The sequence below is a fragment of the Lissotriton vulgaris genome, chromosome 10 (genome assembly GCF_964263255.1).
Source record: "Lissotriton vulgaris chromosome 10, aLisVul1.2, whole genome shotgun sequence".
In the NCBI taxonomy this organism is placed as follows: Eukaryota; Metazoa; Chordata; class Amphibia; order Caudata; family Salamandridae; genus Lissotriton; species Lissotriton vulgaris.
This window is the reverse complement of record NC_141698.1, coordinates 603766968-603793802: the sequence shown is the minus strand read 5'-3', so window position 1 is coordinate 603793802 and position 26835 is coordinate 603766968. Positions and strand designations below refer to the sequence as shown.

Below are 26835 nucleotides of genomic sequence, written 5' to 3'. Positions count from 1 at the left end.
TTTTTCTTGACTCCAGACCTAGACCCATGAGAGTACCCACTAAGTTCCTAGTTGACCTCGCATCTTTTGCATTGAGAAAAAACTACTTCTGCTTCAATAATGAATTTTACTATCAAATCAAAGGGGTAGCTATGGGCTGCCCCTTTGCACCAGAGCTGGCTGTACTCTTTATGTCGTTGTATGAAGACACCTACATACACCATAACAACCCATATAGCCACCATATAGGCATATGGCTTCGTTTCATCGATGACATTTTGATGGTGTGGACTGGAGACAGTAACAGCCTGTCCCTTTTCCACCAATGGCTAAATGCCAGAACACCGGACATTCAGTTTAGTTTGACACACTCGCCCACCCGTATCTCCTTCTTGGACGTTGAGGTATTTCCCAAGGAAGGTAGACTGGCCACTACACTCTTCATTAAATCTACCGATCGCAATAAAGCCTTATTGTTCGACAGCAATCACCCTAGGAGCCTTAAGGAGAACCTCCCTTATGGTCAGTTTCTGCGGGTCCGCAGAAACTGTACATATAATGAAGATTACCAACACCATGCAGACAACCTAATATCCAAATTGTGTGATCGTGGATATCCTAAAAAATTGGTAAAAAACTGCATGAGGAGAGCTAAGTACACTCCTAGAGAGACTCTCTTAGAACGAAAAGAAAAATCATCGATGCAACGACAAGTGTGCGTCACAACCTTTTGCCCTAATGCAAACCAACTCAAACGTGTAATTACACAGAATTGGCATTTGGTTAAGGATTTGGATGCGAGTTTACAACAACCCCCCCTCTTTGCCTTCAAAAAGGAAAACAGTGTTGCAAACTATGTTGTAAGAGCTGCAATGCCGACTAAAACGCAACCCACACTGCGCCACCTTATGGGACTCCCTCCCGTCCTAGGACATCATAAGTGTGGCACGTGCGTATGCTGTGACTCCACACTAGAAGGGTCACTATTCCAACATAATGGAATATCTTGGAAGCATAATACGTTCACAAATTGTAAATCTAAATTTGTAGTGTACGGTATAAAGTGTCCCTGCAACAGCCTTTACATCGGAAAAACTAATCAAGAAGTACGCCAGCGCATCAGCCAACATAAATCAAGGTTGAAAAGAAATGTTGAAAATGCACCCCTTGTAAATCACTGGACTCAAATGCAACATCAGATCAGTGATCTACGGTGGACAGTCATATCTAAAGTTGAAAAAAACTCGCGGGGTGGCGACTGGAACTTAATGCTGTCTAGAAGAGAAGCATTACTTATCATTAAATTTGATACAGCATTGTCTGGTCTAAATGAACTGAATGAGATCTTCAAATTGTGAATATACTGAATCCTTGGCTACCTTCTATCCTGTAGCCACACCGCTCATGTACTCTCATTTATTAGAGACCTTCCATCAGTATAATGTGCCGTATTCGGGCTACTAAAACTAGGGCACCTTTGGTGCGCCCTCTTAGTATCCCCCGTTTTCCAAGATATCACTGTGCTTGACTGCTTATCATCTAGCGCCCCTCACATATTTACCAAACTTCATAATTATAATTTTACGCGTTTTTCACTTTTGAAAACGTGTTTATATTCTCACTCTAATCGCCCTCCTCCTTTTTCTCCCTCCGCCCACTGTTGGGCGTCCTCCTAATCACCGCGCCTTCCTTTAAAAGCACACTTTCGCTGTACGCGCGTTCTGCGCATGCGCGAATGATTAGTGCCGGTTGAGACGCCACCGCTGCGGTCGGATTTACAGCTTGACGAAGTAAGTTTCAAGACCCTTTCTCCTTAGCTCTTAAATTTATGCTGGTGAACCCTTTTGGCCAAGCACTTGTCTGACATTCTTGTTATGTTTCAGACGCCCATTTCCCCATCTCTGATATGGATGCAGTATAAACCCTTGTTTCATGTGAGTTTTTACTTAACTTGGGTTACTACCTGCGCCCTCAACATACTGTTTGGGTCCTGATTTCTTTTTCTTTTTCTTGATTTCCTATTAGTAACGCGTTTTCACTTGATGTCAGCATACAACAACGCTTTGAACTAACTAACATCATTATTCTATTGACTGGAGAACCCTTTTCAAACAACCAGGTGAATATGCATGACTCTTGCTGCTTCTACTTGACGTGTAGGTCTTTATTCCTTTCTCATTCCATGTTCCTACACTTTATTCCTCAGAAATCCTTAATGAAGACAGTTCCTTCTTTTACCCTACCTGGGTATATTTACTACTCGGTCAAGATTTCAGCGTTATAAACTCCAGGCATCCTCTTATTTTGGTAAGAAGATTAATTGAATATGCTAGATTGGCCACTTCTAATGCTGATAACAGTGTTAAGACCTTCCTGATACACTATGCTTCCTTTTCCACTCACAGTGCTCTGACCAACCTTTAGAGCATCGCTCCTGTCAGCTTCCCCTGACCCGCTAATAATAAGAAAAAGGACGTGACATTAATGGGTAAGTTCATTCCGCTATACCCTCCATGTCTACACAGGGCCTTTTGACCTATAAAAAAGCTCATACGCTTTTATCCTGCTTTACAGGCTTCTTGGGCGATTAGGTACAATATAGTGCCACCTCATAAGGATCATTTACAATAGGACATCCTGACCACTTGCATTAACAGGTAAAGTACACTAATAATGGCTTTCCTTTGTCCAGCCATTATAGTACTTAGACAGGTAAATGCTAGATGCAGACACTTATTAGTCAAGCACCTCGAAATACGGCCCCAATACGTTTGAAATTTCTGGCTGTTGTATCGCTTGGTGGGACGCTTATGTAGGTCCCCATTTGTTTTTAATTGCACCATTTGAAATGTGACTGACTCTGTGCAAGGTTGTGATTATTTCTCCTTTCTCCTTCTTGTTTCCTTTTCTATCTATAGGAACAACTCTCGGCCCTGAAGAGAATCCCCCATAATCCAAGTGGGATTCGAAACGCGTAGGCCTCATTTCCCCAATCTACAGAAACTCTTGGGCTTTCGATTGATTGAGCCTGGAGTACACTAATGTACATTACTATTAAAAAATTCTTTTTGAAAACCTAGAACGGGTTTGTAAATAGAAGAATGTACATACAAAATATTCAAATCAAAGTGGTGTTGTAAATATTTGTAGATTTTGGTATTTTCTCTCACTTGTTTCCCACCTACACTTTCCCTCCCCCCCTCCACTCTTCCTCCCAAGAAGTGGCGTATGATTGATGTGGTTGCATGTGATATGTTTGACAATTGAGCGAATGCTTGTAAAGTAAACCCTTGTTGTTATTGTATATGTCCTTTTGTATATTTCTTCGCGAAAACAAAAAAAAGTGAAGTTAAATGTTGCAAATACTTCTTTGAATAAAATACTATTAATTAGTCAATCCCCTCTTCTGATTTTCCTTTCAGATTTGTGGTAGTCATTAGTTGTTGCTTTATCATGTATATCAGTACTGGCATTTTCATTTTGTTGGTTAATATTAGGCTCAGCCTTACTGATTAGAGCCAGCCCCCTGTTGTTCCTTCCAATTGAAAGAGAGGCACTGGCAATAAAATGGGCGTGCCAGCATTTTCACCTGTACTTGTACGGACATGAATTTCAAGTGATCACTGACCACAAGCCACTGAACCCACTATTTGCTGGGTCATCGAAACTGGGCTGTGCAGCTACAGGCCTACAACTTCGAAGTTGTCTTCCGTCTGGGTGCATCCAATCCGGCGGACTACCTCTCAAGGCACCCTGAGTCCTTTGTCCTGCGGAGTCCACCGGTGGATGTATCGAACTCTGAACCCTTTAGTAAATTGATCTCTCAGGAGGCATGCCTCACCGCCATGGCGCTAGAGGAGATCGGACAAGAAAATGGAGGAAAACGAAACACTGGTCAGAGTGAAATCCATCCTGCTGAGCAATGGATGGGCACATTTCCTGAACGGGGCTCAGGCACTCGGAGCCGAAGACAGCCACGCTCAGCAACAGATCTGGCAAATGCGCCATGTACTAAGTGTGGGAGACCTGGGTGTTGTTCTAAGGGGACACGTCATCATAATCCCGAAGAGACTGCAACACTGGATTCTCCAGCTAGCCCACTTCAGCCACCAAGGAATGGCGAAGACTAAAGCTAGACTTTGGAACAAGGCTTGGTTCCCAGCTCTAGATGCCATGGTGGAGGACATGGTGAGACAATGTCACACTTGCATCATCACTGGTGGGGACCCGGCGCTGGCAATCACTGAAGAACCAAGCAAACTCCTGTGGACCAAGGTTAGCATCGACTTTGGAAGCTTTCCGGATGGTGGCAACATGCTAGTGCTGGTTGACTCCTTCTCAAACTTTTCGATAGTAGAGGTGGTGACATTTACAGCATTCGTGCATGATCGAAGATTCCTTGAGAAGATCTTCGCACTCATGGGGTTACCCGATGAAATACGTTCAGACAATGGACCTCCGTTCCAGGGCCAGGAATTTCAGGAATACTTGGATAAGAAAGCGATTCACCACCAAAAGATCACTTATCTATGCCCAATAGCCAACGGGGATGTGGAACGTCTTATGCGAACACTCAACCAGGCCCTGCGCATTGCTGTTGATCAAGGTGCACATGCAGAATTGGCACTTGGCCAGTTCCTGGACACCTACAGGCAGACTCCATTAAGCACGACCAAGTGTGCTCCTGCTCATCTGCTCTTCAAAAGACCCCCGAGGGCCAGCATCCCGACTGACCCAACATGGAAACCCCCGGAACGGGACAATGAAGCTGTCCAAGTGAGGAGAACAGCAATGAATTAAAAGGCGAGTGAAGCCCGCAGAGCAAGGGAGCCGCTGTTGAAAGTGGGGGACTGAGTCATGGTCAAAGACAGACACCCAGGATGGAAGATTAGAGCACCATATGAACCGGAACAATGGGTCCTTGTAAAGATTCAAGGGACCATCGTCACTGCTCAGGGAGGGCAGCAAGTTGTCACGAGGAACGTGTCAAGCTTCAAAAAGACGAGTGGGACAGGTGTTTACCAGGAAGAGTCGGAAGGTCTGGAGAACACCCCGAGCCTCACCCCCATTGGCTCTTCGGGACCACTAGTCTCTTTATCCAGTTCCCTGCAGGCAGAAAGCAGAGGGACTGTCCCTGAGGCCAGTGGGTCACGCCAAGGACTTGTGACTGTTTCACCCCCGAACCCTCCAACGGTTGCAGCGAACAGTTCCAACTCCCAGAGCCAGAAGTATGGTTTCCGGCTGAACCTTGCACCCAGCCAGCTGCTGAGAGACTTTGTGTGCACCTCCCTGTAACTTTGAAGATTCCTGATGGACTGTGTCTAAAGAAAAGGATGGATGTAGAGAGCCACCCGGGCTCTCCACTACTTTGTTTCATTTCACAGCTGTGCACGCACTCCTCTGGGCGGGCTCGACCCGAGGAGATAAATAAACCGCGGGAGAGCGCTCAGGGTCTTCCCCCCAGAGTACCAGTGACCAGTGTGTTCCTATAATCATTGAAGAGCTGCGTAGGCCTCTGATACCCCTAGGCTACAGTTTGTGAGTCCAAACATTCCCTGTGTGCCCTACAAATACTAAAATATATGTGGCCAAAGGATACATCTTAGACTGCATTTTTCCTAAATAATTGAAAAAAATACAAGGTTTTCAGATTGAAATATTCTGGACAAGAAATTTGACTGGAACTATAATCTTTTTTAATTTGTATAAGTTGTATTTATAGAGCGTGTTAAACCAAAAAGTCTTCAAAGCGCTGAGCCGAGAAAGAGCTGTATTTGAGGAAAAGATCAAAACCAAGAAAAAAGCTAGGTAGTTAAGCTACTCCCACCAAAGACTAGTTGGCAAATATCCCATCTCTTAACCAGCCTGTGAAAAAACAGGTACGAGTTGATGTTCCTGATATGCTCTGGGAGGAAGTTCCACAATCTAGCAGCCGCTACTCTGAAAGCTCGTTCCCCCACCTGACTATCCTGCATCTAGGTACTGACACCATACCTCTGCCAGCATAATGGTCTACTGGGGGTGTCTCAATTAAAAGCCGTCCTGAGGTAAATCAATCCCTGTGAATGGAGAGCATTATGCACCAAGCAAAGAGCTTTGAAAGACACTCGCTTCAAAATCATAAAATGTAGAAAACAGGTAATATGCTGTGATGTTCAGGTGACATTTACAAATCACTCTTTCCTGTGGCAAAAACCTATTTCATCATTAAAACGCCTCACTTAGGACCCCAATATGCAGTAACACTGTAGTAATCTGGACCACAGAGGTAGATGTGGTTCAAGAGGATTTATTCAGGTAAGTTATAGGATCAGTAATACACCCCCAACAGGAGCAGCCACCAAGCAGCTCAACCCATTCCCAACTGTAATTTCCAGACACCAACATTCCATATTACATCATCCAAAAAGGGTTCCACTGGTGGAGCAGTGGATGACATGAACAGCACTAAAGCTAAGATACAACATATCCTCCTTTCTTCCAGAAGGAAAACAGAAAAGAGAAATATAGAATCAGATGTAGAAACCAGAAGAACAAAATAGAGGGGAAAGAACAGGGGAGAAACAGGGCAGAGGTAGAGCCTAAGGAAACAAACAAGAAACCTGAAGAAACAGATAAACATAACCTGTTTCCCAACCTCCTTTCTATAAATGAGAACAAGTAATAAAGAAAAGAAAGAGAAACCATTAGTAACTACCCTCTGCACCCCAACTGGCCAGGTAAGTATACAAGAGAGCAACCCACATCAGGAGGAAACAAGACAACAAAGAAGAGGAGAAATACAAATGATAACTCACACTTCTCCATCATGTAAAGAAGACAGAATAATAAATAGAGAACAGCACTGGGCTATAGTGTTGACAATAAAACAAAGGGTAAAAATTGAGAGTAAAAGAAAAGCCCAGTGAAACATGACCCTTGCACTAAGGTAATGGGACTGGAACCCAAACTGTACACCCAATGAGGGTAACAATTCGAATGTGCAAAGGGATCTCATTTGGAGACTAAATTGTTTTGCACTATTAGAAACGTAAACCTTGCACTATGGTATGGCGACTAAGTTCCTACATGCTGACATCATGTGATTCCACACACAGTTTTGTTTCCAAGCAAAATCCCTACAACCCTCTCTCACCTCTACTTGAAATTATCAATGCCTTCCCTATTCAAGACATCTTCCAAGAAGTTCTCAAGGCATGGCTCATCCAACCACCTACCCTTCACTGGCAAGATAGTAAAAATAAGTCTAACCACAACGCCAAGTTCACATCAATGCCATACATCTCTTGCACAGTTATCAATCTGAATTCAGATTCATAGCATGCTGCAGGACAGAGAAAGCTACCTTATGATAGGCTATGTCCTCCTGACCATGGATCAAGTGGACTTCTGCCTCTTGACACTGCTGGATCTCTCAGCGGCTTTCAACACCATTGCCCATCCCACCATCCTTCACACCCTTAAGTTTTGATTGGGATTAACTGCCAACATCCTTCACGGGTTCTGCTCCTACCATTCATCTGACACCAGTTTATTCACATGGGCACTTCAGGTCCCAGAAGGATGTCTATCACCTGTGCAGTTCTCCTGGGTTCCATCTTATCCATCATTTTCATCTTCTAAATTGAATTTCTACACACAACGGCATTACATTCATCAATATGCTGACACCACAAACCTTCTTGTAAATCTCCTCTGCTTCAGACATCCAGTGCCTCAGACATGGTCTGCAACTCATTCAGTTCTGAATTTCCAGCATCTGCCTGAAGCTTAATCCCACCAGAACAGAATTCCTGCTATTTGTCAAGAGCAACAAGCAACAACTACTTCAAATCTGGTTCAAACGGATTGAACTTAGAGTGATTTGAATCTCAACTTTCACCTAAAGCCAGGTCACTCAAATTCACCCGATCACCAACCACACCCCAAATGAGCACATCACCTAGAAAACCTATATGGCTTAGTACCAGCTCACTCTACCAAATAAAATGAAACAGTTCCTCTGAGAAAGTGACTACCTGACTCACTTGGACATATGACCATATCACTCTCTCCATGTAGGAACTCCACTGGCTCCCCTTGTGGGCCATCACTATCTTCAAAACCAGCTGCATATTCTACAAAGCCTTCACAACCTGCACCCCCACCTAGCTGGATGACAAGTTGACCACATTCGATGGCTTGGGACACCCTCATCTACCTAGAAGTCCCTCTGACTGGAGACGAAGAACTGCAAAAAAGAAAAAATGAGGCAAAAAGCCTTCTTGATGCATTCAGGCTATGGAATTACATCCCATATCCATCAGAACGGACCCAATCCTACTAGAATTTAGGGATACGCGGTATATACAGCTCTTTAAAAAACACTTAGATCACAGTGCATTAGCTGACCAGTTCCACTCTCAAAGGATAGCTACTCTTCAATCACTTGTGGACTGTATCTTTGCTATTGACCTGATGCTGTTCTCTGTTGCCTTTCAGCTAGACTTGCATTATACAAATACTACAAACATACATATATACATAGCCAGCTAAGTGGCACTCATTTGATCAGGGTCAGAAAGGTGAAAAGTTGCAATGCCCCATCTAAAACTGAACAGAACCCAGAGTCTTGCAGGTTACACATACATCCATTCAGAAGGCACATCATCACACAAGAGAGAACCTGTGCACAAATGGATATCATTTATTGACTGCAGTGATCAATACAACATTCTGGCCTACAGTTACTAACTTTACCTGGGTGCTCACATAACGCAATGCAATTGAGTGCAGTACATGTGGGCTTTTGCAATGGCACTTAACCAAGCGAACCATTGGTCTACATCATCACAAGTGCAAGATTTCAGCCTTTTTCTTTAAACCTCCCACAAGTATCCCCAGGAATCAATATTTCCCAGGTTTAGTTTACATTTAATTTTGAAATAGCACCACATATAAATAATTGCCTTTCAACAATGAGTAAATAAAACAAACCACCTCTAAGAATTATAGTCTAATGGCATATACATTTTTGTTTTACGTCTTGGAAAGGCAACATCCTTTATTGAGGTGTTACACCCCTGAAGCTTTTGCAGATGGGGAAAAGTCATATGCTATTGCTTTACTCTTTCTTCCAGCTTCTTGATAGTAGTGCATGCAATTGTTACGTAACATTGTTTGCTCATTGCATTAGTTGGGAAAAAAACTAGTATAAATATAGACCTGTAAGATATCAATCAGAGAGGACTGGAATAATGCCTAAACTCCAAGTTTAAAACATTTATTCACAACAAACCTTTGTAACTGGGCAACTGGAAATTCCACCTGTAGTGAAGAGACCCATGCCTTCAAGAGATTGCAAACAGGGAAGCTGTACATAAACAGATACACCAATAGAAATGGCATCCAAGGAATGTGTTGTGGGTACATTTCATAACCTGAGCTAGCCACGTTGTCTCAGATTTCCTACATCTCACACAACTCTCTTTGTTCACCTTTGGTAACAAATCCCACACTGGTTCAGGCACTAAAAAGGGTATTAGTTTCTTTCCATGACTGCAGTCGGTTGGCCAGTTCTACCCCTATGGCCATTGTTTGCTAGTGACAAGGAGATATTTCCAGTCTGACAAGGAGTGAACGTGCCCATTAAAGTGATGCATGTTTGATGCTCTCATGTTCCAGGCCTGCATCAGATACATTTTTATAAAACTGTTGGAGTACATTCCCAATTGATAAATAATGATTATTTAGTGGTATTAATAAATAGTGTATGAAACAAACGTTGTTTCATTTAACAGAACGGTGTTTCCTTAAACTGCATCTTGTAATTTAAGATGTGACCAGGTTTTCATTCTTACTGTGTCCACACACAGCAAAATGTGTTCTAAAATATTACTGAATGTAATATGTTTTGAGATCTGTCATAATATGATGTTGTTCTTTGTAAGCTCTAGAGAGAGCCTTCCTCCCAAAATGTCACTGTTCAGCACTCTGCCTGTTCTTCCTACCTGAAACTTAGTGGGCCTAATCAATTCATAAGGCTGTCATTTTTTAAAGTGTAACACGATTTGTACTGACACATCAGATGACATTAGGGTAAATGGGTACTAATTATTATTCATTTAGGAGATGGTATTAGGAACTGTTGAATTTTTTATCCTGTATTGAGATTTGCTGAGCCTATGTATCTTTTTGCTCACCTCATGCTGACTGTAGGACCTGTCTAATTTGCTAAAAAAACAAAAAGAGAGCTCCTTTTGGAGGTGAGTGATAGTAGGTTGCCTGATTCTTAGAGACCAGACTGTCTCTCGCTTAGGACTTAGAAAAAATGTAGACATTACTTTTGAGCCAAGAGCTTTGTCAGAACGTTTGCTGCATCTGGCTATTGATTTTTGCATCATGCCAATTCCCTGTATATGAGATTATTGATTGATTAATCATATTTTTACCTTCTATAATGATCTGAAACTTTATGCAACCTTTGTGGTGTCTGACTCATATCTAACTTAAGAGGCTTATTCATTTGATTATGTTACTTGATATACTGCGATACATACAAATCATCTTCCTTACCATCACCATCCAATTCGTCCTTCTGGTAATTGTCATCTGAAGTGCCCCTTAATAACTCGATTGAACCTCTCAACCTCGCCATTACCTTCTGGGTGATAAACTGAGGGAACTTTATGTTCCACTCCATTGCATTGTAAAAACGATTGCACCTCCGCAGACCGAAATTGTGGACCATTATCTATAATAACTTTTCTAGGTAACCCCCCCCGCTCGAGTCAAGAATCTAAGGTGGAATGTGGGAAGGGAGGTTGGTTACAGTTGATGGGGAAGTGCTGTTAAGGATTGACGTGCCAGGTCAATCCGGCTAACTCCCTTTCAGGGCTGAATAAAGAAGTACTTATTTACTTACCGTTTTCCGAGAACCTCTTTCACAACACGTACATTCCACCTTAGATTCGTGACTCAAGTGCAAGTCAAGAATCTTAAGACAAATAATTCTGATACCAGATCGTGAAACTAGTGGGACATTGAGGGACACGAGAGGGGTGGAGGGAGAAAGGCTGGATATGGACACACATGGTCCTGAGAAAGGGCAATTCATTTTTGGATTCCACAAGTTCAAATAGCCCCAGGGTGAGGTCTAAGCAAATCAGAACATTTCAGCCTGAAATGTGCAGCCTGGTTTGAGTTCCAGGAGCCATGTAACATCTCACAGGCATTACTGGTCGAGCACAGACATTTGATATTACAGGAAACAAGCATTTAATAGTCTAAATTAAAGATGTGTTTTGTGTGATGTCATGCTGGTTGAATTTCATTCCATTGTAAATATGGTGCTTTTTATTTGGATTTTAAAATTGGAAAAAAGGTGTTTCCTTTACCAATTTTTCACAGATCTTCTGAACAAGGCCACAGTGAACCTGTCCACTTGCAGGCAGAGCAGCAAGGAGATTCAGATCATGAATTCAGTTCACATTGGTCCAGTCCACCCTCCATAACTGGTTTCAGTTTACTTCAAATGCCCAGTACTGTAAGTCAATTGCCATCCCGCATTTGTCAGCAGCGTCCTGTGGTTACCTGCGACCTCCACTAAATCACACCTTAAAAATAAACAAAGCGCAGAAATAACATTCCAGGCAAACATGAGTTCCGTCTCCATGGAGAGCATCGTACTCCATGCTTCCTGTTATTAAACCACTAATATAACAATCCGATCCCATTAGATACCATATTGTACATTGCCTTCACTTATCATCAACAAGCTATCTTCAACTTTACGCCTATAAGCATCCACGCATCCAATACTAACCTTATCTACTCTTAATCCAGTATATTGGGGCTTGCAGGTGGGGCCATCTCACCAATGGAGCACTTAGGGGCATATTACCAAGCAATTGCGATAATTATCGCTATGCATGGTTAGCGGGTAAAATTATATCGCCGAGCACCGAGGATTTTTACCGCTGAGATACCTTGATATTATCAAGGTTTATCTCAAAAGCGGTAAAAATCCTGCGAAATGCATGAATATCGCTGAAAAATCTGCGATATTCATGCATTAGCATGACAATGCTCTTCGCCATGTTATCCACGTTCCATTGGATAACATGGCTAAGAACTGCTTTTGGCAGGCGTTAGCTTTTGGAGATATTCACGCTCAGCGTGAATATTTCCAAAAGTAGATAATAGGAGATACCGATGTTAGCGACTGTTTCCAGTCGCTAACATCTTGGCACGCCCACTATGCATGTCATTAGCGATAATTATTGCTGACATGCAAAGTGGGCCCCAATATGATCGCTATCTCCTGCTAGCTGTCGCTAACTGGTGTTAGAGACAGCTAGGTAATAGGGCGATAAAATTATTGATGCTTCAGCTGGAAAAATTCCCGCTAAAGCGGCGATAAGGCCCTTGGTAATATGCCCCATAGTTTTGGGAAACTGCACTTATTTTTCTTCAACAGCCTTCTATCCAGAGCAAGAGAGAGTAAAACAAAAAAAATAGAAGAGAAAGATGGAAAAAGTGACAAACAGAGAACACAGGGAAGAAAAAGAACCTACAAGAGGGAGCTAAAGGGGCAGGATTTATCTGGTTGTGGATTAAAGATACATAAGGGGGAATCAAGGATACCTAGGCTAGGTATTCCACACCCCGACCTTCAATTGGGCCCCGAAATCTCCTCTTTCACAAATTAAGCACAGGTTACAGGAGGCCTTAATTGTACCATAATGCTGAGAGCCACTTGACTAATGAATACCCAACATAGTGGCATTTCGTCTTTAGAATACCAGTATTACTTTCTGCTCTCAAAGGTAGAGTACTGATTCAAGCATATATAAATTCACCAGTCCTTTTAGAGACATTAGCCACTTTCACAGCATTGGTTGCATTACCACACTTACACTATACTGATGGCAAGTTTTCTCGCACTTGCTGCACATTTGCCTGATGCGGGACAGCTGTTGCTATTGTCTAATTGGTTTTTAGACCCGCCCCTAAAGCAAACATATTTTATGCTGAGCTTTTGTATCCGCCCACTTTAACTCCTGTGGCACATATTGGCGCACTTCCAACTGCACAAACATTTGCTGAGCAATTATAAATAGTTTCTGCAAGAACTTTGACTCACTGTAGTGATCTCTCTGTGCCCTTTGGGATACCTCAAACTCTGCAGCAACCTAACAAAGGCGGTTGTATTTTTCAGGTATAACAATAAATACCAACAGATCTCTTAAATATATCACCACATGATGTTTAAATGTGGATGTTGTTGTCAGTGTTTGTAAAGCAGCCATGTCGTCTTCCACGATTTCATCACCTGTTTCCTTTTAAAGAAATGGATCCATTTCCTCCAATGCTTCTCTAAAATTGCAATAGCTTTTTATTGTATTGTATTGTATTGCAATTGCATGCATATAGCGCTTATTACCGCTGATGAGGCGTTAAAGCGCTTAATACTCATCGTCCCATGTTGGGGAATGCCATACACCTGTTTACTAGTGTCCCCTAAGTGGTAGAAAACGAGGCTTTCTTACACTTTACATTAAACTGTTTGCCATCGATAGCAATTAATTAATTTTCTAACCATCATAGACATTTTTTCTCTTCAAAACTGGCTTTCCAGGATGCAGCAAAAATACTTTCGGTTGTATCAGATTCTGCTCTGAAGATATGAGGAATCCACAACACTACAGAAGAGAGCAACAATTCTGCAATATATGTGTGATAAAGGGGAAGAAACAACACACTCAAGAACAATGCGCTTATTGACAGGGCTACACATCAATTAAATAAACATAACGGTCATTTTTACTTCTCGCCTAGGCAGCGATTGCGCTGTCTCTTCTAGACATGCTGTATTTAGGATGTGGGCTTAAAGCTCTGCCCACTTTCCCCCCTTTTTTTTTAATTGGCTCCTGTCCCTGTCCTTTGTAAATGGTGGCTTTTCATTGGTCAATAGGTTTAGTAGTCCCACATTAGTACCACCTTGTCTCTTCTTGTAACCTCCCATGAGGACACCCCCTGTTGAATGTGTTGTTACTCTCAAGGTTTTACTTACAGCATCAAGGATCTAATATTTTAACACCTTGGCTGCTAGGTGTTTTCCCCTCCTGTGCTGACTTTTTTGATTATCATTGTACTATGACGAGCTCAGCTCGTCATCAGCACAGCTCAACCATGCCTCGGCTTCAGGCAGGACACACACTTGGTCCTAAGCTAGGTTGGCAGTGGTTACTTCACTCACTGGAACATCTCACATGTATATGAGACCGTCTATAAATTTCCCTTCATCAGCTCCACACAGAGTACAACCTAGTCCGAAATTAATGTAATAATTCTTTAGTCACATTTCAAAGCTACTAATTGTATATATGGACATAGCTATTTGAATGTACTGGTGGTACTGTCTTGCATGCAATGCATTATGGGTAGGGTGAATTTACCTGATCTTCTGAAGGGTGCAGTACCATATGTGACCAAAAGAGGTCTCCGTTTTGCCACATATGGTGCTGTACCCTGCAACATGGCTAGGTGAAAAACCTTACCATTTATAATACCAATAACTCCAACTTTGTAGACATGCAGTGTTGGTGCCTTGGTCGCTAGGGACCTCTAGGAACCGCTTGCGGTACTGCACCTAGACATGCAGTGATGGTGCCTTGCTCACTAGGGACCTCTAGGAGCAGCTTGCGGTACTGCACCTAGACATGCAGTGCTGCTGCCTTGCTCACTAGGGCCCTCTAGGAGCAGCTTGCGGTACTGCACCAAGACATGCAGTGCTGGTACCGTGCTCACTAGGGACCTCTAGGAGGAGCTTGCAGTAGTGCACCTAGACATGCAGTGCTGGTTTTGGTCACTAGGGACCTCTGAGAGCAGCTTGTTTTACTGCACCGAGACATGCAGTGCTGGTTCCTGGCACACTACGCAAGCATTTGCGATACACTATGTCTCGCATTATTGAAAGTATGAGCTATTGGCATTGCATTATTGTTTGCACCGAAAATATCTCAAACTGTCAGTAATGGGAGACCTATTGCACTGCAAATGCTTATTATTTTTTTAAGGTACCTTGTCTTATTAACAAAGTATCAACTCGTGGAGTGGTTGTACATTTGTTTCATCAGCCCTTGTGGAGTCAAAACAGGGTGGAAAGATATGTGGAAGTTTATCACTGTGTGCTTGTTTATAACTAAACAAATGTGTCCTCCACGGAAATATTTTAGCATTCTATAATGCATGATGCAATTGGTTAAGTGAGCATGGAGCACAGCGTCTTTGGTATGTGAAGTTACTGGTTGAGGATGTGTGAAACGTATAAGAGCAGCTGCTGGATGAAAAACGACCATTGGCAAAGCTAATAGGTCTCGACTTTGGGACCTAATGGCTTTGCCAATGGTTTTTAACCACACCGCACAGCATACCAAGAGCTTTGCAGCTTTGCTAAAGAAAACAAACCAAAAAAAGTCACTATGAGGCGGCAGTTGTGTCATTTTTCAGGTGCACGCTCTGCCCAAAACACTTGCCTGCAAAATGATGCAAGTTTTTTTTTATTTTTTCATTTGACAGGTTGATTGATAAATAGAAAGAAATTTAGTTGTAGAACATATTTAGTTTTTTTTCTCTTTGAAGCACAGCTGGAGGGGAGCAACATCAAAGGCATGGGTGGGGGGAGCAACACGGACGGTGCAGGTGAAAGAATCGCAAAGGACTGTGGTGAGGGGAAGCATCACAAATAATGTGGGTGGGGGAAGCTTCATAAAGACTGCAGGTGGGGGAAACAACACCGATGGTGCGGTGGGAGGCCAACATGGATGGCATGGGTGGGATGAAGCAAAACAGAGGAGAAAGCAACATGGGGGGGCGGAAGGATAGTAGCAATGAGAAATGTGGGTCTTTGGAGGAAAGCAATGGGCGAGAGAGCGCAACATGGAGCTGGCAGGGGAGAAGCACACAGCAGAGAAAGCAACGTAGGAAAGAAGTACAAAGGTGAGTGCAACATGGCGGGGCAGAGGGGCCCATGGGCGACAGGGCATCATGGAATACATCAGGGAAGATAAGTACATGAGGCAGACTGCTGGAAACACATACACTCTCACAGTGTGCGTGACCCAAAACAAAAAAGTAGTGCTTCAAAAAGGAAACAGTGGAAGGACACAAGTAATGCATCAATGCTCCAGGGAAGCAACAAACAGAAAAAGAAGGAAGGCCCACACAAGCTAACGAATGAAAAGCAAGCATTTGAGAGTGACAGTAGAGCAGACCAATCATGGGATGGGCTTTATTCCCACTGTAAGCTGACAATCGATCTTTTTGTCAACAGACTTGCGAGACCTAAAAATACAACTAAGCGTTGTTTAATACCCTTACCAACTTACATGCTCCTCCCTCCCCTTTTCACAGGCAGATGGCGCTACAACTTTACTGTGAGCACAGCATGAGAGACACAGGGAGACTGTAATTCCATGAAGTCAGGTTGCGATGGTGCCTGCCAATACCCAGTGCACTTTATATGGAAAGAATGTTGCTGAGGGCTGTGCATGCTGTAGCGAATGCACTCTTCGCCAGATGTTAAATGAAAACTCCAGAAAAAGCAAGTAAAATAGATAGACTTGATTTGACCGGATGCTTTTGGCTCTGCACTCAATAAACCCTAAGAGAGAGAATGTCTATTGAATTCCACTGAACCCACAGGATTGTGCATCCCGGCGCAACACATTTGAGAGAAAACAATCTATGTAAAAGAACCTAATGAAAATACAGAGTGCAAGAATTAAGACCGTATGCAGAATGTATACAGGAAAAGATAATATAGGTACAACGGGTACTTAGCCCATTTTTTTCCCAACAAACTCAAACTCCTCAGCAACAACTGTAAGTTTTTCCTGGAGGACTAAATGAGGCGAAATTTACGAATTGAACTCTAAAGACTGTGTATCAAACATTTGACACTTTGCTATGTGAAGGCTAACGAGTACAGAGGATAACTACATCAAGTTCAGAAAACATCTTAAGACTCACATATGTTCCATGGCATTGGGTTCATGAAATCTCAAATAATGTAATCAATAAAAGTGGTAGTATCCCAAAACATATCTAGTGATGTACAAAGTGGGTCACAAAATCATTAGGCGAGCCTTCCTCTCCGATGGACACGCAAGGTGAAAGATTTCTGTACCGATTATAGTTAGGCTAGACAGACCATGCAGGAGGGGTGGTGGTCTAGAAGTCATCTATAAATCTGACTTAAATGTTCATTGCCACCCTTTACCTTCAGCCAAGCCTTTACCTTCAATGTTAAGATATCACACTTTCAATCTATCAAGGGCACACTGATTTACCTCCCCCGGCCCACCAGCTACGTTTGTTCAAGATCTTAGTTACTCGAAGCTAACATACTCCGCAATGATTACTCTTTGCTCGGTGATTGTAATTTTTACCTTGGATCACCAAATCATTCGGGCACTTCAGCCCTGCTCCATACACTGTCTGCCCTAGGTCTCTCTCAACAGGTGAATGGCCCCACGCATACAGCCGGTCACTCTTTGGACGGCATCTTTCCTAACAATGTTTCTCTAAACTTTTTACACTCCCTGCCATTAGCCTGGTCCGACCACAAAGCCACCTTTTTCATAGATCTACTAATGCACCATCGTCTACTAATCGTCTTTCTCCCCATGTAAGTTCTAATCGCACATGACAAAAAGTTGATCCTGCTACCTGCTTGCCAGCTCCCGCCACTGGATCCCACTCCGTTTGGTTTCTGTGCAGAGCACAGCACGGAAACAGCCCTAATTAAGTAATGTTGAAGATATTAGAGGTGCCCTGGACGCTGGCAAAATAGCTGCTTGGATCCTTCTGGATCTGTTGACGCCTTTTAAAACCTTCCACCACAACATACTGCTGTCCCGCCTCAGTGGGATTGGTGTCAAATGTTCGGCCTGGGACCTACTCCGATAATTTCTAAAATCAAGTTAACAAGTGGTCTGTCTCAAACCTTTCTCCCATCACTCACCCCACGCTCTTCAATATTTACATCACCCCATTAGCGGATCTCATTAAGTGTTTTGAATTCACCCTTACATTCTATGCAGATGACACTCAAATCGTCTCTCTCAGTAGTGAGGCACCTTATTAAAATACCCTCTTCTGCACTTGCATGTGGGCAGTCAGCACTTGGATGTCAGAAAACTATCTTAGGCTAAACTTGAATTAAGACTGAGGTCCTTCTCTTTGGTGCACTGACCTCTTTCTGGACTCCCGCATGGTGGCCCCAGGAACTGGGCACTCCTCCTTCACCAGTTAGTAAGACCCGAAATCTGGGAGTCATTATGAATGACAAACCTTCCTGCACAGATCAGGTCAACGTGGTCTCCTCCAAAGTCATCTATGCTCTCAAACTGATAAAAAGATTCTTACTTTTATTCCACCTCAACTTCAGAAATCAGTTGTCCTATCTCTAACTGTACCCAGACTGGATTACTGAAACACCCTTTACCTGAATGCACATAAGTCGGTTCTTTACATGCTTCAAACACATCAAAACGCAGCAGCGTATCTCCTACTCGGCATTCCAAAATATCAATGTGTAGCTAAACACTTGAAAAGGCTGCACTGGATGCCTATCAGACACAGAGTTACATTTAAGGCTCTCTGTATCGTCTTTAAAACCTTACATGATCAGGGCCCCGCTTTTCTGAAAAATAGCCTCAGCTGGTACACTCCTAATAGACAACTAAGATCTGCTAATGCCAAACTTATGATCATCCCTAAATCTAAACTTGCGGCTTGGGATTGCCGCAGCTTCTTGCTAAACACTTCCAACGGTATGCACCTGTTACAACGCATTTGTTACTCCGCACTACCATTACAACGCGACTTTTACAACGCATACCATTACAACGCATTGCGCTGGGGGGCGCTATAGGATAGGGAATAAGTATAATTTACTATCCAACACCTTCCCTAGGGTCCACGGGGACTGGAGTTAGAATAGTAAATTATACTTACCACTATCCAGCACCCCAAAGCGCTATGCGTTGTAATGGTATGCGTTGTAATGGTCGCGTTGTAATGGTAGGTAGTTGTAACGGTATGCGTTGTAACATGGTACATCCCTTCCAACGCCTGGAACAGTCTTCCCCTCCCTCTCAAATCCGCTACCAACCTTCTTACTTTCAGGAAATCTCTAAATGACTTAGGACCAGATGTACGACCTGCAAAATAGTGCATCGCAAATTGCTAGTCATTTGTGACTCACAATTTGCAAGGCACTATTTTGCATGTACAACAGTGTGTTTGGCTGGTTTCTTTCTTTATGGGTCTCCTTTGATAGGAGGACCATCCACATACCCATTAAAAAAGAATAGAAAGAACATTCGTGTGTGATCTTATCCTTGAACAACTTTACCTTGATTACCCATACCGTTACAATTGTTGTGTGCACTTGACTGGTCAGTTTACTTAATATAAGGGTAAGCCTCTTTACCCTTTGGTTTCAGAGTTTCAGGGTTTTCTCTGAACAAGCAGCACCAACCAGTACTACCCTTTTCGCGACTACTCAACCACGACCTGTTGTGCGCCATCTAAATTCTGAACACTGATAACCCTTCGCTGAACTGTAACAGTGTGTTTAACACTGTTTGCGATTCCCAATGGGGTTGCAAATTGCGAGGCTCATGAATATTAATGAGCCTCTCACAATTTGCGAGCCCATGGTGGCTCAGCAGACCACCATGTCTGGGACTGCTCTTTTAATAAAGCAGTTTTTTTTAATGCAGCCCGTTTTCCTTAAAGGAAAACAGGATTCATTTAAAAAAAATAAATGAAACTTTCCAGTTTCATTTTTTAAGGGCAGGCAGTGGTCTCTGGGACCACTTCCTGCTCTTAAAAATATTTTCCAACATACTCACAAAAGGGAAGGGGTCCTTTGGAGACGCCTTCCCCTTTGCGAGTGGTTTACCACATACTTGAAGTAGGTGGTAAACTGCAAGTGTTTTGCGGCCGCAAATGTGGTCGCAAAACACTAGTATATAACATGTTGATTCGCTATTAGGAAGGGATGCCCCTTCCTAATAGCGAGAGTCTCAAATTCTATTTTGCGAGTCAGGGACTCGCAAAATAGCATCTGTACATGCTATTGCCCTTTTTTGTGGCTGCAAACTGGAGGTTCTCCCGTTTGCAGCCGCAAAAAAAGGTTGTACATCTGGCCCTTAGTTACTTATTAAAGAATAACCCTCAGTTTCCTTCTTGCACTCCGTAGTCAGCACCAGGACGCCTCCGGCAATCACACGCTTCATAAGTACATTTAACATACACATACAAATTGACAGGTGAATGAAACCTTACTAAAAGTATTGTGTAGACTCTCAACTGGAGTCTACTGCGATCCTGAAAAGCGTGTGTCAGCCTATATTAGCAGGAGCAAAGGCTCAATGATGTCAAACATGTGTGCATCATCCCCTAAACAGTCCAGCATACCTCATGTTCCGATCGGGTTAAATCGGATCTCTGTTTTGAGATTTGATCCAGTCACAACTGCTGCCAATAGGCAGAGGGGTTGGGGGGCAGCAGGGCAACAGCAGTGGCGGGGGGCTGAGGAGGGGAGGCTTGAACTAAAATTACATTTTTTTAAACTTTCCTGATCTGTGGCCGCATCGCGCTTCTACTGCTGCTACCGACGGTCCCTGCAATAGACTCCCCAACCAATCCAGGCTCTGCTCTCAAACAATATAGGCAGGGCTGTGATTGGCCTGAGTTGGCTGGTAAGACACTCCACTCCGATCAGGCACAGGGAGTCTGGCACATTTCTCCACCCGGCTGTAGAATACAACCGGGTTAAAGAAACCAAACTGCTCTTGTTTGTTTGGCCAGCCTAAAACAGCATGCCAAAATACACATGCTCACTTAGAAGTGCACAACAACTCCTACGTGTGACCCCAGCCCCGCCCCGTCCAACAGTGGTAGCCCTTGGTAACATGATTGTCTGGCATGATGGTCATAATTTATGGCAACATGTCAGCCCTGGTACACTGGTGATAAATCCTGGTAAAATGTTAGTCCTAGTACAATTGAGGTAATCCCTGGCAACATGCTGACCCTAACACATTGTGGCAAGTCCTAGCAACATGCTGGTCCTGGCACATTGTTGGTATCTTTTGCAAGTTATTTGACCTTGTTAGCTCATTAATCATTTTTGAAAGATTATGAGACTGGGCATTTTTGGGACGAAATTCTGTTTCTAACCCGTAAATCAGGTCTATTACTAGAGGCGGTAGGGTCAGGTGGAAAGGCAATTAGATAGGAGGCAACCACCTTTCAATGCCTGGGGGTGAGAATGCCCCACACAGAATATAACCCATTTAAAGGAAATCTGGGTATTACTACTGCAGTCCTGTGACCACATATATTTTTAGACCTGGCATCCATGGTGTGGTTTTACCCTAACGATTTGCCTTCAGGCCTCCTGTTTTTGCTGACTTCCTTTTTGCTGGCCGCAGGACTCTGACTTTACCACTGCTAACCAGTGATAACGTGCTTGTGCTTGCTGTTCAAAACATGGTAACAATGTCTTATACCCAATCAGCAATTTTAATTTACTCATAAATCCCTAGTAAAGTGCACTACATTTGTTCAGGAACTGTAAATTGAATGCTACTAGTGGGCCTGCAGCAATAATTGTGGCAAACACTTGAGTACTCCTTCAAACGTGTCTCAAGCCAGCCATTTCAGAGCTGGTGTGTGCAGTTTTAACTTTGCCATGTCGACCTGGCAAAGGAAACTGTTTGACAGGCCCAAACCTTCCTCTTTATTACATATTAGACACCCCTAAGGTAGGGCATGGACACTGCAGGGTGCAGTGTATTTAAAAAGTTGGACATGTACTTTTAAGTTTTACATGTCCTGGTAGTGAAAACTTAAATTCGTTTTTCACTACTGCAAGGCCTACCCTTCTCATAGGTTACCATTGGGATTGCCTTATTACAGTTTATAAGCGTAATTTCCAAATGGTTAGAGATAATCAGATCATGTTTGGTGTCTCTGGAATTCTAATTTAAAATCCTAACTTATGGTGAAGTCAGATTTTAAATTACAATTCTGAAAAATTCACTTTTAGAAAGTTGGCATTTTCTTGCCTTAGACATTTAGTTCCTGCAGTCTGTTTCTGGTCACATGACTAGGTGTCAGTGGCAGTTAGGCTTTGTGTATTTCTCCTAGACAGCCACGCACAATTTGAGCTTAGGTGTGACTGGATGTACCATCACTGGCAGGATGGGAGCGAAGAGCTGGGCCAAGCTTCACTTACAGTTGAATATGCTGTTCCTGTCTCCACCCAGAGGGCTTCATTCCCCCTGTAGTTAGTCTACAGCCAGGGCCAGGAAGACAGGGCATCTGTGCACTTTAAATGCATGCCTCTAGAAGCGTCTCCCCACTTCAAATGCACAACTGTATATAAAAGAAGGACCTTATACACCACCACTTCCGTAAAGTTCTGGACCTGTGAGTATTCTGCCAGGAAGAAGGACTGTTGTGCTGATACAAGGACTGCCACTCTGCTGGACTGCTGCTCTACAAGAACTGCTGCTATATTGTGCTGACCTGCTGCCCTCTTGCCTGAGGAATAAGAACTAGGCCTACAATTTTGTCTTGAACCCAGGACCCCAGAGGGACTCAAAGGCTAGTTATCTGGCCTCCTGATTCTCAGTGACATAAAAGGCTTTCAACAGCTCCTGGACCCGTCTTCAGCGAGTACCTGGCCTCCTAAGTGGTGCTTCTCAGGTCCTGGACCCTTAGTGTGGCACTTGTGCTTTTGAAATCAAGCCCGTTCACACCCAAACCGCACCACTTGCTCGAAAAAACAGCATGACCTGCTGCCAGCAGCATCGACAGCCTGTGAGGGACCACTGAGGCAAAGCTCCAGGTAACCCATCCATGACTCCCGGCCTACTCTTCATAACACGCCAACAAATGCCCATGACGCTCTCCTTGCGACCTTCTTCAAAGCAAACGGGACTCTTGGCACAAAACCTGAGATGGTAAAACTTCAGTGGGACTAATCTGGGTCTGTATCTGACCCACATTTCATCACGGTTGGCCTGAACTTTTGACTTTGACCTGGTCCAGCGCAACAAGATAGCAGTTGGCACTTTATGATTTTAGGTGATATTTTACAGTTTCTGCTTTATAAATTCATACCTCTGGTTCTACTGATTGGATGTTTGTCATTTTGGTCTTGTTTTATTTATCAGATACTGCTTTATATTTCTAACCTGGTGTAGGATATTTTTGTCTGGTGTCAGTGTTTGAAGTGTTGCACAAATACTTTACACATTGCCTCTAAATTAAGCCTGACTGCTCTGTGACAAGCTACCAGGGGGTGAGCACAGATTAATTTGGGATTTGCTTGTGCCTTACCCTGACTAGGATTGTGGTTGCTGCTTGATCAGAGCTCACACTTCAGTCAACCAGTAACCCAATTTCTAACATATATCCTTCTGGAAAACATTGTCTTTGTCAGTAGCAGAGAGAATTGCACTAGAGAAGATGGTGATGCCTCACTGACTCCTTTACTACTTTGCTAATCTCCCAGTACTTAGTCCCATGAAAATCTTTAAGGAACTTGATATATTTCTGGGGTACCTGATCTGGAATGCATATAAGTGTAGAGTAGTATTTGGTAATTGGAAACTGTCTGTCGGGCGGGTAAGAGGCCCCTGCAGATTTTAAACTATATTAATTGACGGCCCAAACAGAGAGAGAGGCCTTCTGGTTGAGTGGCTGCAACATATCGGAGGTGCAGGTAGAAATCACTACAAAGAGAGATGAAGTAATACACAAATTATTGCTTTCAAAATCGAAAATACAACATTCTCTTTATAGACAGGTGAAGCTTTTGTAAAAAGGCTACCATAAAGCGCTGCTGAAGAAACATAGAGATGGGCCATATGCCCCAGTATTCAACTTATTATGTCTTCAAGGCTTTCAATATGCCAGAGGACAACACGATTGGGAAGCTACAGGATTTACAACATTGAGGAATTTGTTCAACAACAGCTTATTGGTTTAATTTGAGCCACTGGTGGCAGAGTTTGGTCACGCTAAGGGACACTTCCTAAGACAAAGGAGCCTGATCATGGGGTTACTCAAGATATGGCAAATGTTGACTTGATGCTATGCATGAGAATAAGGAAGCTATTTACGAACTGTGGAACGGAAGAAGCCTGTTCCCATGCTCATTGGCAGCGGCTGGGTCCATACTGGAGATCAATGGGAAGCAAACCACAGGGAGCTTCATAAGAAGGAGTGAGATGAGATCCTGTAATATTCCCAGAGTGTTTCCTGAAACACAGGTTTCACTACATTCAATTTCATTTCTTAGAGTGGGCCTTCATGACCTCCCCACCCCTTCGACGAACAATTGGTAAGAGTTCATCACCCGTGAACGCCCCCTGCTGTGAAGGTAAGCGGGGGATGGGGGTTAGTATCAGTGCTGAGGTTACCAAATGAGAAAAACGTAAGCAACTGTATGTAGAGTTGAGATTGCTGTACTTTTTTAACTGCACTGTAATTTCCGAGATGCCCAAAAAAAAGGTGCTGAGGTTGATAAGGGATAATACAATGTTGCTGGAGGTTGGGGGTATATTGGCAATGGTAGTCAGGCAAGTCAATGTCAATACCATTGTGAACTGTATACTGTGACTGGCCCATTCCAGAAAACAAACAGGGCGGAAACAAAGAGCAATATGTAGGTAATTTGTGTTTTGCGATTCTCAAAATGCAATTCTAAGGAAATCGCAATTAGAGAATCGCAAAACGCAATGAAGGTAGGATTAGCAAAAATGTTTGCGAATCCTACTTATTCCTTATTTGCTATTCGCAAATTGAGATTAGCAAATAAGGAATACCTTCTCATTCATTCCTATGGGCTAGAAGGCCCCTAGGAATGAATGGGAAGACATTCTCAATTTGCGATTCTCAATTAGAGAATCGCAAATATGTGGCCCACATGGCACTTTGAAAAATGCCAAAAAGTGCATTTTTCAAAGAAATCGCAAAATACCACCAACCTGAAGTTGGTGGTATTTTGCGATTCCTTAAGCCAAAATTCGCACAACTTGGGTGCTTCCTACATTGCATGTAAGGAATCGCAATTTGCGATTCCTTAAATGCAATAGCAAAATAAGGAATCGCAAATTTAGCGATTCCTTATTTTGCATGTGGGTTTTTGTGTGCTACATAGCACACTGCCCTAATTGGGATCGCAAATGCTGAAATTCTGCGAATTTTAGCATTTGCGAGCACAAAAGACCGTCACATTGAATTGGAAATGAGGTTTATGTCCCACAGTTGCTCAATGTTATAGAGTGTTTCCTTGCTGGGCCACGAGTGAGAGTCAAGCCCTCCATAAAGACAAGACTTAATGGCAACAGACTGACATGTCCTTGGCATGGGTGGGGCGATCCCTGGCGGTCTGCTGGGCAATACACAAGGGTGGGTATCCCTGGCAACATGCGGGCCCTGGCACAAAGTTGGCATTTTGTGGTAAAATGCTGGGCCCTGTACAATGATGGTGCCCTCTGGAAACTTGCTGGCCATATCCCAACAGTGGTAAATCCAGGCACCATGCTGTCCATGGCACTGTAGTGGTACTTCCTGGCATACTGTGGGCAGTCATGGTGTGATGGTGTCGAGGCACACTTGTACGTAACTTACAATGCGTTAAAGTTCAGGCAAGTTCAGAGAGGCGAATAACCCTTCCAAGTGAACGTATGTAACATATATGCTAGTGTACATGCTTAGCTAACTCCTGCAAAATCCAAGGCAAACGCAGTTGGAATTTATCTGGGTTAGTTGACTGTCGGAAAAACAACAACATACGCATACCTCAACCACAGAGTTAGAACATACACACATCCTAACATACCAACCACATCCACAAAGTCGAAAAATACATCCAAAGTGTGGAGAATTTCTTTGTCCCTGACTTTTCTTTATTAGCCATGTGAAGGAAGACATCGCGGGGTAACCTTTGAGCCCACATGCTTTAGTTACCACTTGTAGTGATGATTTACCAGCCTGCTCTTGTGCCCCACGAACAAAAGAAACCAGATAAAGCTTGGAGCAGTGAAGCAGATGTTGTTTTCCAATTTATGAATGATTAAGTCATTCGCTTGATGGCGGAGTCCCATTTGAGCGGTTAGTCATTTATAAGTCAGGAAATAAAAATGCTTTATTCTTTTGCAGTCTTTTAACCAAGAGTCTGGGGTATTACAAAGAATTGTTTAGTCGAGCACACTGCATGTCATTCAGACTGCACCCATAACAATTAAACCTACTCACCCTCCCTACAACCCATCGTCACCCCCTCAAAATAAAGAAACAGGACAGGAAATAATGTTAGGGTTTTGAGTGAATGTCCTGTTGGGCCCTGGTCCCCAAGTCTTTCATACATAATGGATTAGGTTAATGAACAATTTTTTCTTTACCTTAAATTTACCGGTCTAGCATGACAATCAGCAATGTTAGATATGCAAATTAAAAATGGGGGGCATGCATCGCAATGCAGACGCACATATAGGTGGCCATCTTGGAATGGGTTTACATGACAAAATTGCTGGGAATGCATGTGTTTCCATGCAGCCGATTAGGAAGCATGGGCAAAGCCTACCGCTTGATCTTTTGCAGCTGAGACAAATTAGCTGTGCCAACGCTTGTTGTTAAGTGTGTTCCCACTTCTGCAAAGTCTTTAGGAGTGAGTCTTTATTTCCTGCCTAGGTTTCCCTATCACAAATGCATTGCCTCTCAATCAGAAACAAGGCTGTACATATCTCTGGCTGCTTCGAATACAGCCTGCCAAGTTTGGTT

General features: G+C 43.2%; 1 protein-coding gene across 1 annotated transcript in view; it reads left to right on the top strand.

Annotated features, from left to right (window-relative positions):
* The window catches only part of BMERB1 (bMERB domain containing 1), an 821757-nt gene that overhangs the window by 743203 nt on the left and 51719 nt on the right, over positions 1 to 26835 (top strand). The gene's annotated exons all lie outside the window — the stretch shown is intronic.